The 11357-nt window shown below is 42.8% G+C and overlaps 1 pseudogene; it reads right to left on the bottom strand.

The window, feature by feature from the left end:
• Window positions 1-1265: 1265 nt before the first annotated feature.
• Window positions 1266-9574, bottom strand: LOC148316061 (uncharacterized; annotated as a pseudogene).
• Window positions 9575-11357: the final 1783 nt, after the last annotated feature.

The raw sequence follows: 11357 nt of genomic DNA, 5'->3' as shown, positions 1-11357 counted from the left end.
ACATAAATGAGTTTGATACCCCTGCTATAGAATGACCTCCCATTGAATATTAGACAGGCCCCCTCACTGTCTACTTTTAAAACTCGTTTGAAGACTAATTTTTATTCTATAGCTTTCGGCTCAAAATGAGACTGTCGCTGTTCTGTGATTTAATTTCTGTTCTAATATCCTGCTAATTTATATTATCAATCCATCCATCCATCACACAATGGCCTCACGGCGCAGAGAACATGGGGATCGATTTCGGCTCCGGCCTTCCTGTGTGGAGTTTGCATGTTCTCCCCGTGCCTGCGTGGGTTTTCTTCGAATACTCTGGTTTCCTTCCACATTCTAAAAACATGCATGGCAGGTTGATTGGACACTCTAAATTGCCACTAGGTGTGAGTGTGAGCGCGGACGGTTGTTCGTCTATGTGTGCCTTGCAATTGGCTGGCAACCATTTCAGGGTGTACCGTACCTACTGCCCGATGATAGCTGGGATAGGCTCCAGCACCCCCTGCGACCTTTGTGAGCAGAAGCGGGACAGATAATGGTTGTATAGATGTATTGTATTTAGGGCTGTCAAAATTAAAGCATTAACTCAGGTGATTAATCCAAAAAAAATTAACTCAGTTAAATATTTTAACTCAGTTAACTCAGTTTGATTTACTTAAAAAATCATTTGCATACTTTGCAAATATTGTGCCATATTAGCTTTCTTTAGCACGTCCCAGAACAAAACACTGTGTTTAAGTTACCACTGGGCCTAGCAAACCAACAATGCTGGAGTGTGGCACTTTTGGACAGTTTTGAGAAATGTTTCGAAAATGAATGTCTGCAAAGATGTCTCCATTTAGATCATATTCAAGAATCCAAGAAAGCTATTAGAACAATCTTTTACTTAAATATACTTCATATTTGTTGATTTTGCATCAATTCCAAGATATTATTCAAGCAAACATCTGTTATAAGCTTCGCAAAAAATAGTAGTTGAAAAATATGATTAATCATGGAATATTTTGTGATTAATTAGTTAAAAAAATAATCACTTGACAGCACTAATTTGTATTGTATTGTATTGTTGACGCGAGTTTGATACCTGAGTGGAATGAATGCGTCGGGTTACAATATAAGGCTGCCAAGATTAGTCGACTAATCACAACGCCCAATCAAAATTGTCAACAATTAATTTAAGTCGTTTATTTCTATATTTATTTATTTGCCACATTGCTTTTCTCTTTAAACTGCTTCGTCTTGCGCTTTTCTGGCTGGCTGAAAATACCTGTCTAGGTCGCACATTTGCAGTAGCAGTGATCCGAGTCATCTATGATGTAAAAAGAAGCATTGTGCATAATGGGGTGGGGTGACATGGCTACCTGATGTTAGCAACAGAGTCCGAAAGTTACGGCACATTTCACCCACAAATACTTACAATGCAAACCTCCCTTTCTTGGCTGCACCACGGGGATGCTCGATCATCAAGAAAAGGAGCATGTTGTGGCTGATGCCTGATTTCATCTCTGACACAAGGACAGTCGTGTCTGAGAGCTCGATTAAGTTTCCACACACAGGTTATGGTGTGTGTTTGATGTAACGTTGTAAAACTAACCCAATGTCCTTTTTGATATGCTAACATATTGCGGTATTTGCTATGGATTAAGGAGGCATTAGTCAGTGAACTCTGTTTTTTAACAACCAAAACACTGTGTGTATGCTGTGTTTGACATCAGAAAGATCTTGGGCTCTTGCTCACGAATGCATTCAAGAACTGGGAAATACCAGTACTCAAATTACAGCTCATAAAAGCCCTCATCGACATCACATAACACAATATACTGCAATAGTACGGACAACATTTTTTTTTAATATGTTTCTCCTAATATTTAAAGATGTTTTTTTCCTTTTGCATTGTGTAGACCAATTTACTTCTGTTTAAATTATCCATACAGTGAAGAAAAACAAAACCTTTTAAATAAAGGTTAAATTAAGACAAAAATAAAAATCAATACAAGTGTTTTCTTAGACACAGTGCATTTTCCTATTTTACTCCTCTGACTTCACTACCTTCTACACTTAAAAAATGCTTGGTGCCAAAGAAGAGTGAAATTTGTTTACAAGTATTTCTTTTTGAATTCATAGATAGATCCATAGTATGAGTGCAGCTCTGCATAGTGTATTGTTTTGGTTTCATTTTCAAATGCACTAAACAATTACAGCCAAACATTTTAAAGCCTCAATTTTGCCTTCAATTTAAGATGCAACATAATTTATAATTATCTCAAAAATGCTGGTACAAGCTGCACAATCAAAGTCAAATGTTCTATCAACTTATTAATTTGTACATACCTTTAAGAATCAAGCTGTAACCTAATTGTGGTTATATAAGAGCAGCTTCTTGCTGGTGCGACATGCTTCAATTTACATATGATCTGATTAGTCGCGTAGTCACGACAGCGGTTGGTAATTACTCAACTACCAAAAATAATAATTCGTTGCAGCCCTAAATTATAAATGATAATAAATATGTGTGTGTATGTATATTGTATGTGGATATTATTTACATACATAATATTTTATAACCAGGACTGTGACCAAATTCTGCTGCATGCTCTCTTGTTAGTGTAATTCTTTTTTTTTTTTTTTTTTTTAGACAAACTGCTGCATAAACTTGGGCAGCAGTATACAAAAATTCCTCCTTCTCCATTTTGTTGGTTTCTATCTACCAAGAGCAAGAGGGGGAAAATTTGCATTGTGGGAAATAAATGCCAAAATAATCTTGTTGTTGTCTTGTAAATGGTTGTGACCAGGCAGAATTCACAGTCTTTGTAAAATCTCAGTCTGAAAATTGGCTGAGTCTAAAAACTCTGTAACTTGTCTTAAAATATGGACAGGTTTGAGATGACAGCCTTCCAAGTCTTCTCAAATTCTTCAAATGTACAGGTTGCCGAAGGTATCCTCCAATACCAGGCTGACCACAGACAGTCATGTAAGTATGGTTGCTATCTTTAATATGTTCAAAAAGTCTGTAAAAAATGACAACTTTTAGTTTGTGAATATAGTTTGCATTTTTCTTTTTGTCTTTGCTATTTGGTGCATAATGAGGTGGCAGGTGATAACCTTTACAAGCATGCACCGAGGCTTGTTGCCTTGGCCCTGACCTCTTCTCGCTACACAGTATATTTCGCAAAGTACACTTTACACTAAGACTATGTTTGGTACCATGTTTAACTATTGTTATTTTAGTCTTAATTTAATGTCCCGTTATCTAGCCAATACGGCGATGTGGGCGTTGCGTGCTGGGATTGTTACGCGGTTAGAAAAAGACAATTCTAACCAAAGCACACTGCCTTTAAGAGGAGCTGAGGATATTTTTGGAAAGAATACTGATATATTTAGCATTTTTAGAGTCCATTCATTGAGACGTCATTGAGGGAGAGTTCCAGATTACCCTGATCGGAGGATTGCTTTTGCTTATTTGTGATTTAATCCGATGAGTTTTCTTTTCGCATGCGACGTTGCTAATGCCAGCAATCGTCTAATGAACGTTTTTTTTTTTCTGTGCCTTTATGAATCTAAAGTCCTTAGTTATTTTTAGCTGTCATCTAAAACCAATTGGAGTAAACTATACTTGAGTCGACGTATTTCGTATATTGATATTTGAGATTTGGAATGCACATATTTCCATATGAGAGCTGTTCATTTTAACTGTGTCATTTCTGAAAGTTGTCTAATGGTGGACAGTTAGATATGTCGAGTATGTAAGCTGAATTTGTGCTTTGTACACATTTTTGTGCATATATATATATATATATATATATATATATATATATATATATATATATATAAAAAATCTATTGCATTCATGTTGAGGTAAATGTAAATTGCTTCAATGAGATGTGAATGGTGAAGAGATTGTTGATTAGATATAATTTCCTGTAAATTGTGTAACGTGTTTTATTAGTACTGCAAATCACACAATGATGTCTGAATAGTTTGTCTTTTATTTTGGGACCAGTATTAGAAGTTACACTTGAGTATAAGAGAAAGAGAAGCAATACTGTACGGTAATTGATTTTTTAATTTTAATTCCTGCTATGGCAGATTTTTTTTGAGTACTGGATCTACATCCTGGAACCGCATTGATCACACCCAAGATCTCTGTCTATAATACAGTGCTTCTCAATTATTTTTTTTTTTGCAAACATTTTATTGAACATATAAACAGAACAGAAATGAATATAGTCATAATTAAAAAGATTTAAAAGGAAAGAAGAGAAGAAGGAATGTCATAAGCACAGTCTACATGTTCAATACACAGTAGGAAGAAGTAGAGAACTTATCGAGTCCTACCCCCTGTTCTCAGTGCATTTTTACTTAATTTAAATCTAATACAATAGATCGTCCATATAAAATCTAATATATAATAATATTTAGATTATACTCAGTGTTATACATAATGCAGATTTCACATTTTAGGCAATTTATTAAAATATTTGGTTTATAGTTTTTTTGCACTTTACTTTTGAACATGTTTTTGAACACAATAAGTGATTTACATCTTTTCAGGTCCGTTTCAACGTCATTCCACAGAATTACACCTTTTACAGAAACACACCGAAGCCTAATGTCTGTTCTTGGTTTAGGTTTTTTTTACAGACTTGTGCCCCGTAAGTTGTAACAACTTTCTCTCATTTTAAACAGCTTCTGAGTATTGCGGCAGATCATATTATTATGTACTTTATACATTATTTGCGCGATTTTAAATTCAACAAGATCATAAAATTTCATAGTGTTTAATTTGATAAATAATGGATTTGTGGGTTCATTAAATTTTGATCGATTAATAATTCTGATTGCTTTTTTTTGCAGCTTGAAAAGAGGTAAAGTGTTGGTTTTATGGGCATTTCCCCATATTTCCACACAATAAGTAAGGTATGGTAATAATAGGGAACAATATAATGTGTATAGAGACTTCTTATTTAGTACATCCTTGGTTTTATATAAGATCCCAATAATTTTTTACATTTTATTTTTTACATTATCTATATGTGACTTCCAGGATAATTTGGCATCAATTACTACTCCAAGGAATTTATTTTCATACACTTTCTATTTCAGTTGCGTTTACATTGATTTTTACTTGGTGTTTGATTGGTCTCGTGCCAAAAACAATGAACTTTGTTTTGTCTAAGTTGAGTGATAATTTGTTTGTGTCAAACCATTTTTTTAATATGATCAATTCATTTTCCACAGTAGTCAGAAGCTGTTTTAGATTTTTTCCAGAACAATAGAAAGTTGTGTCGTCTGCAAATAAGACACTTTTTAGTGTTTTTGAGACACAACAAATATCATTTATATACAATATAAATAATATGGGGCCCAGCACAGACCCCTGAGGCACTCCATGTGTTTTGATTTTTCTCCTGAGTTTTCTTCTCCCAGTCAGTTTTTGTCACAGTTTCCTTACGAGTCCTTTGAGTCCACCCCTGAATCACACCCATCAGACCTTTACTTGGTCACCCGGTTGGCCATCTATCCTGGACCTCCGCGGGGTGGTCAACGACGGCGCCCAAGTAAAGGATCTGCCACCTCTCGTAATAACACCCACTTTTTACACCCTGAGTCACGTTTTTTCGATTCACTTAGTTCACCTCGTCCGTCTGTTTCTGTACCTCGTCCACAGTCGGTTTCTGCACCACCTTCCGTTCGACCCACGTTTTGTAGCGCACGTTCACCAGCCCCTGTAGTCCCGGTCCCTCGTGTCCTTCACGTCTCCCGTTCCCCTGAATCCCTATGGCGGCAGGCTGATAGGGATCAGGCCCCCGACCCAGCTCCTCACGAGCCCGTCCCGGCCACTCGCCAGCTGCCGAGCCCCGTTCTGGCCCCTGGCCAGCTGCCGAGCCCCGTTCCGGCCCCTCGCCAGCTGCCGAGCCCCGTTCCGCCCCCCGTCCCGGCCCCTCGTCAGCTGCAGCCTCCAGTGCCGGCCCCTCGTCAGCTGCAGCCTCCAGTGCCGGCCCCACGTCAGCTGCAGCCTCCAGTGCCGGCCCCTCGTCAGCTGCCGCCTCCAGTGCCGGCCCCTCGCCAGCTGCAGCGTCCCGTCCCGGCTCCTCGCCAGCTGCAGCGTCCCGTCCCGGCTCCTCGCCAGCTGCAGCGTCCTATCCCGGCTCCTCGCCAGCTGCAGCGTCCCGTCCCGGCTCCTCGCCAGCTGGAGCCTCCTGTTCCGGCTCCTCGCCAGCTGCAGCGTCCCATTCCGGCTCCTCGCCAGCTGCAGCCACCCACGCAGCCTCTAGAGTCCCACTCCGGCTCACCGCCAGCTGCTGAACCCTGTTCCGGCTCCTCCCCAGCTGCTGAACCTCGTCCCGGCTCCTCGACAGCTGATGAGCCCCGTCCCGGCTCCCCGCCAGCTGCTGAGCCCCGTTCCGGCTCCCCGCCAGCGGATGAGCCCCGTTCCGGCTCCCCGCCAGCTGATAAGCCCCGTCCCGGTTCCCCCCGAGCTGCTGGGGCCCGTTCTGGCCTCCCGAGAGCTGCTGACCCCCGTTCCGGCGCCTCGCCCACGCTTCAAGTCCCTGTTCCAGCGGAGCACGTCCTGCGTCCGCCACAAGTCCCTGTTCCGGCGGAGCACGTCCTGCGTCCGCCACAAGTCCCTGTTCCGGCGGAGCACGTCCTGCGTCCGCCACAAGTCCCTGTTCCGGCGGAGCACGCCCTGCGTCCGCCACCAGTCCCTGTTCCGGCGGAGCACGTCCTGCGTCCGCCACAAGTCCCTGTTCCGGCGGAGCACGTTCTGCGTCCACCACAAGTCCCTGTTCCGACGGAGCACGTCCTGCGTCCGCCACAAGTCCCTGTTCCGGCGGAGCACGTTCTGCGTCCGCCACCAGTCCCTGTCCCCGCTGCGCCCGGCCCGCCGCCGCTCCAAGTCCCGGCCTCTGGTGCGCCCGGCCCACCGCCGCTCCAAATCCCTGCCTCGGCGGTGCCAGACGGCCCGCCGCCACCCCAATTCCCAGTCCCGGCGGCGCCCGAGGACACGCCGTCGCTTCCCGTCGCTGCCTCGGCGGTGCACGACGATCCGCCGTCGCCCCAAGCTCCTTTTTCGGTGGGACTCGACGATCCGCCGGCGCTCCAGTTTCCTGCCTGGGCGGTGGACGACGACCCGCCGTCGCTTCTCGTCTCTGCCACAGCGGCGCCCGACGAAGCGCCGCCGCTCCCGGTGCCTGTCTCAGCGGGGTTCGACGACCAGCCGCCGCTCCACGTTCCAGTCTCGGCGGCGTTCGACGACCGGCCGCCGCTCCACGTTCCTGTCTCGGCGGGGTTCGACGACCAGCCGCCGCTCCACGTTCCTGTCTCGGCGGGGCTCGACGACCCACCGCCGCGTCTCGTCCCTGCTCCGGCAGCGTCCGGCGATCCACCGTGTCTCGTCGCCGTCTCGGCGGCGTCCCATGTCCCTGTCTCGGCGACGCTCGACGACCAGTCGCCGCTCCAAGTTCCTGCCTCGGCTGCACCCGCCTCGCCACTGCTCCAAGCTTCTGCCTCGGCTGCGCCCCGCGACCCGCCGCCGCTTCTCGTCTCTGCCTCGGCGCCGCCCGACGACCCGCCGCCGCGTCTCGTCTCTGCCTCGGCGCCACCCGACCCGCAGCCGCCTTTCGTCTTGCCCTCGGCGCGACACTCCATGCGGCTGCAATGTCCTCCCGGACGCCTGCCTGAATGGCCACGGCTAGACTCCCTGCTCTGGCCTCCCGGACGTCCGCCTGAAGGGCCACGGCTAGACTCGTTGGTCTGGCCTCCCGGACGCCCGCCTGAAGAGCCACGGCTAGACTCGCTGGTCTGGCCTCCCGGACGCCCGCCTGACCAGCCTTGATTGCGAACTGTGGTCCCGCCTCCTGGCCCCCTTCCGCCCACCCTGATTTTGGACAATTTTCTTTTGTTTGTGTTTGGGACGTCTGGGATCCGTCCCTTAAGGGGGCGGTACTGTCATGATTTGTATTTGGTATTTTTGGTTTAGTATTTGGTTTCATGTTTTGGCCTTGTTCATGTGTCTTGTCTTGTCTATTGTGTCCACCTGTGCTCGTTTACCCAAGCCCTAGTGTTAACCAATCCGGTCCTTCCAACCCTCCATGTCTTGTCCAGGTGCTCCTCGTTGTCTCGTCAATTTGTGTGTATTTAGTTCCCTGGTTGCTTTCAGTTCTTGTTGGTTCATTGTCATTTTCACTGTCGCTTGTCCCTGTCGCTTGTCCCTGTCGCTTGTCCCTGTTGCCTGTCCCTGTTGCCTGTTCCTGTTGCCTGTTCCTGTCGCCTGTCCCGATCATTAGTTTTCTGTCGTTGTCTAGTTTTTCCTAGTTCCCTGTTTGCCTTAGTTTTCTGTTAATTAAATGCCCTTTAAGTTACCCCTGCCTTGCTTCCTTGCGTTTGGGTCCTCACCTTCCTCAACCCTGACAACTATATTTGTATCTTTTAGAAAGTATTCTGGATAGTGAATTTTTTGGGAAAAATATTTTTTTTCCATATTTCTTGTGTGTTGTTTTTATTTTGCTCTAACAATGTATGATAATGATCTCTCTTACTTGTTCTTATAATATTTACTAATTTGTTTTTATAAGTTTTATACTTACTTTCGGCATCTTTTGTTCTCAGTTTGATGAATGTTCTATATAAAATGTTTTTATTTTTACATACGTTCTCTATACCCTTTGTCATCCAAGGCTTATCTAAGCCTTTATATTTCTTAGTTATTTAAATTAATGGAAAATACTTATTGTATAAGGAGATTATTATAGATTGAAATGCGTCATATGCAAGATTTGGATCATTGTTTGAATAAACTTCAGACCAGTTATGATTTTCGATGTCCAACTTAAAGGCAGCAAAAGAACGCTGTGTTTTTGGTCTCATTTCTGATATTTGAGTTGTTAACTTTGTTTTTTTATCAAAATAATTTTGAAGAACTGCAAAGACAGGAAGATGGTCACATATGGCATTGATTAGAAGTCCATTTTGTATTTTATAGTCAATTTTATTTATAAATATATTATCTATTAGTGTGGCTGTATCAACTGTTATTCTACTGGGTTTCATAATTACAGGGAAAAGACCGTTGCTATACATTGTATTTATAAAATCTGTTGTTTTTTGGTGTCTGTTTGGGTTTAGCATGTTAATGTTAAAGTCATCACACATTATTCGTGTTTTTTTGTCATTTGAGTGAATAAGCATGTTCATTAATTCTTTGTTGAATAGGTCAATGCATGATCCTGGTGTCCTATAAATACATTTTATGATGATATTTGATACATTTTTTGTGTATATTTCAATAGTTAAACATTCCATTGTGTTCTCTATTGTGTTTGTCACGCAATCTATGATATTGCATCTAAGAGAATTATACACATATTGCAACACCACCTCCCTTTCTATTCTCCCTATTTGTTTTAAATAATTTATATCCTTCCATATTCATGTCATTCATTTTTTTATTATCAAACCAAGTTTCTGATATAGCAATTATTTTGAATTTGTTTCATTTAGTCAGATATTCTTTGATTTTAGTGAAGTTTCTACAGAGTCTTCTACTATTAAAGTGTATAAATGAAAGTGCATTAACCATTTTCATATTTGTGTTAAATTGATCATCCATATAATATTCAGAATTTACTATGCTGTAACTATTGTTGTAATATTGGTTGTCTGGGTCCAAGTTATTTTCAGGATCGGATCTCTTGTAGTCAGCATATTCAAAGGTTTTGAAGTCCATTTTTTTATAATATATATATATATATATATATATATATATATATATATATATATATATATAAGATAAGATGTCCTTTATTAGTCCCACAATGGGGAAATTTGAGGTGTTACAGCAGCAAAGATGTAGATCACACAGAGTCGGCGGCGTAATGTAGCCGTTAATCTATAACATTAGCAGCAGACATTCATAAAAAGCATGCAAATATACACAGTATAAATGTATCTAAGTGTAAGGAAACACTCCTAATGCCTGTCCATTATACAGAGGGGGAAACGCTGAAATGATAAAAACTACTGATTTATTGAAAATACTGCAATGATAAAAATATTGCAATGAAAAAAGTACTGTAATGGTAAGAGAACTGCAATGATAAAAGTACTGTAATGGTAAAAAGTACTGCAATGATAAAATATACTGCAATGGTAAAAGTACTGTAATAGTAAAAGTACTGCAACGATAGAAAAATACTGCAATGATAAATGTACTGTAATAGTAATAGTACCGCAATGATAGGAAATATTGCAATGATAAAAGTACTGCAATGATAAAAGTACTGTAATCGTGAACGTCCTGCAATGGTAGAAATACTGCAGTGATAGAAGTACTGTAATAAGAATACTGTAATGGTAAACAAATACATTATTGGTCAATATTTAAGTACACCATTGGCTGAAAGTACAGTCGTAGTGTATATTGCATCCTAGGACTGCACAATTGCACTAATGCCCTCCCGTTTGTAGGCCTGACCCAATGTTCTTGTTAAAAAGTCTGACAGCAGTCGGCAGGAAGGAGCGGCGAAATCTCTTTTTGGTACAACGAGGGTGTAACAGTCTATCACTGAAGGAGCTGTGGAGTGTTCTCAGAGTGTCATTGAGTGGGTGGGCTGGGTTGTCCAGCATTGATGACAGTTTTGCCGTCATCCTCCTGCCCCCCACTAAGTCCACAGAGTCCAGGGAGCAGCCCAGGACAGAGCTGGCCCTCCTCACTAGTTTGTCCAGTCTCTTTTTGTCCCGGCCCGAGATGCCTCCTGCCCAGGAGACCACTCCATAGAAGATGACTGATGAAACCACCGAGTCATAGAAGTTCCTGAGGAGTGTTGCCCGAACGCCAAAGAACCTCAGCCTCCTGAGTAGGAAGAGTCTGCTCTGACCCTTCCTATAGATAGCATCTGTGTTGTCGCTCCAGTCCAGTTTATTGTTCAGATGAACACCCAGGTACTTGTAAGTTGAGACCCTCTCAACGTCTGTTCCCTGGATATTCACTGGTGCAGGTGGAGAGTGCCGACGCTTGCGAAAATCCACCACCAGCTCAAAGGATTTCCCAGCGTTGATTTGGAGGCGGTTCCAATAAATATATATATATATATTTATAGATTTACTGTTGTAGTTGGGTCCTTCGTTGTTGATCAGGTGGTTCAGTTACAGTTCTGCTTGGTGGTGTAGTTGAGTATGCCGTGTTGGTGTGCTGGTGCGGGGGCGCACTATAAATTTATCATGTCTTAGATATGCAATGTCCCCTCTGTCAAACGCAGCTTTTAATTTCGGCAGAAGTTCTTTTCTTTTTTGACGCACAGCATCAGTGAAGTCCTCATTTATGTAAATGTTAGATCCTTTTAAGTATTTAGCTCTCTGCAGTA

The sequence above is a fragment of the Idiotropiscis lumnitzeri genome, unplaced genomic scaffold, assembly GCF_059441095.1.
Source record: "Idiotropiscis lumnitzeri isolate Australia: NSW breed Sydney's pygmy pipehorse unplaced genomic scaffold, RoL_Ilum_1.0 HiC_scaffold_23, whole genome shotgun sequence".
Taxonomy (NCBI): domain Eukaryota; kingdom Metazoa; phylum Chordata; class Actinopteri; order Syngnathiformes; family Syngnathidae; genus Idiotropiscis; species Idiotropiscis lumnitzeri.
This window is presented reverse-complemented; position numbering and strand designations above follow the sequence as displayed.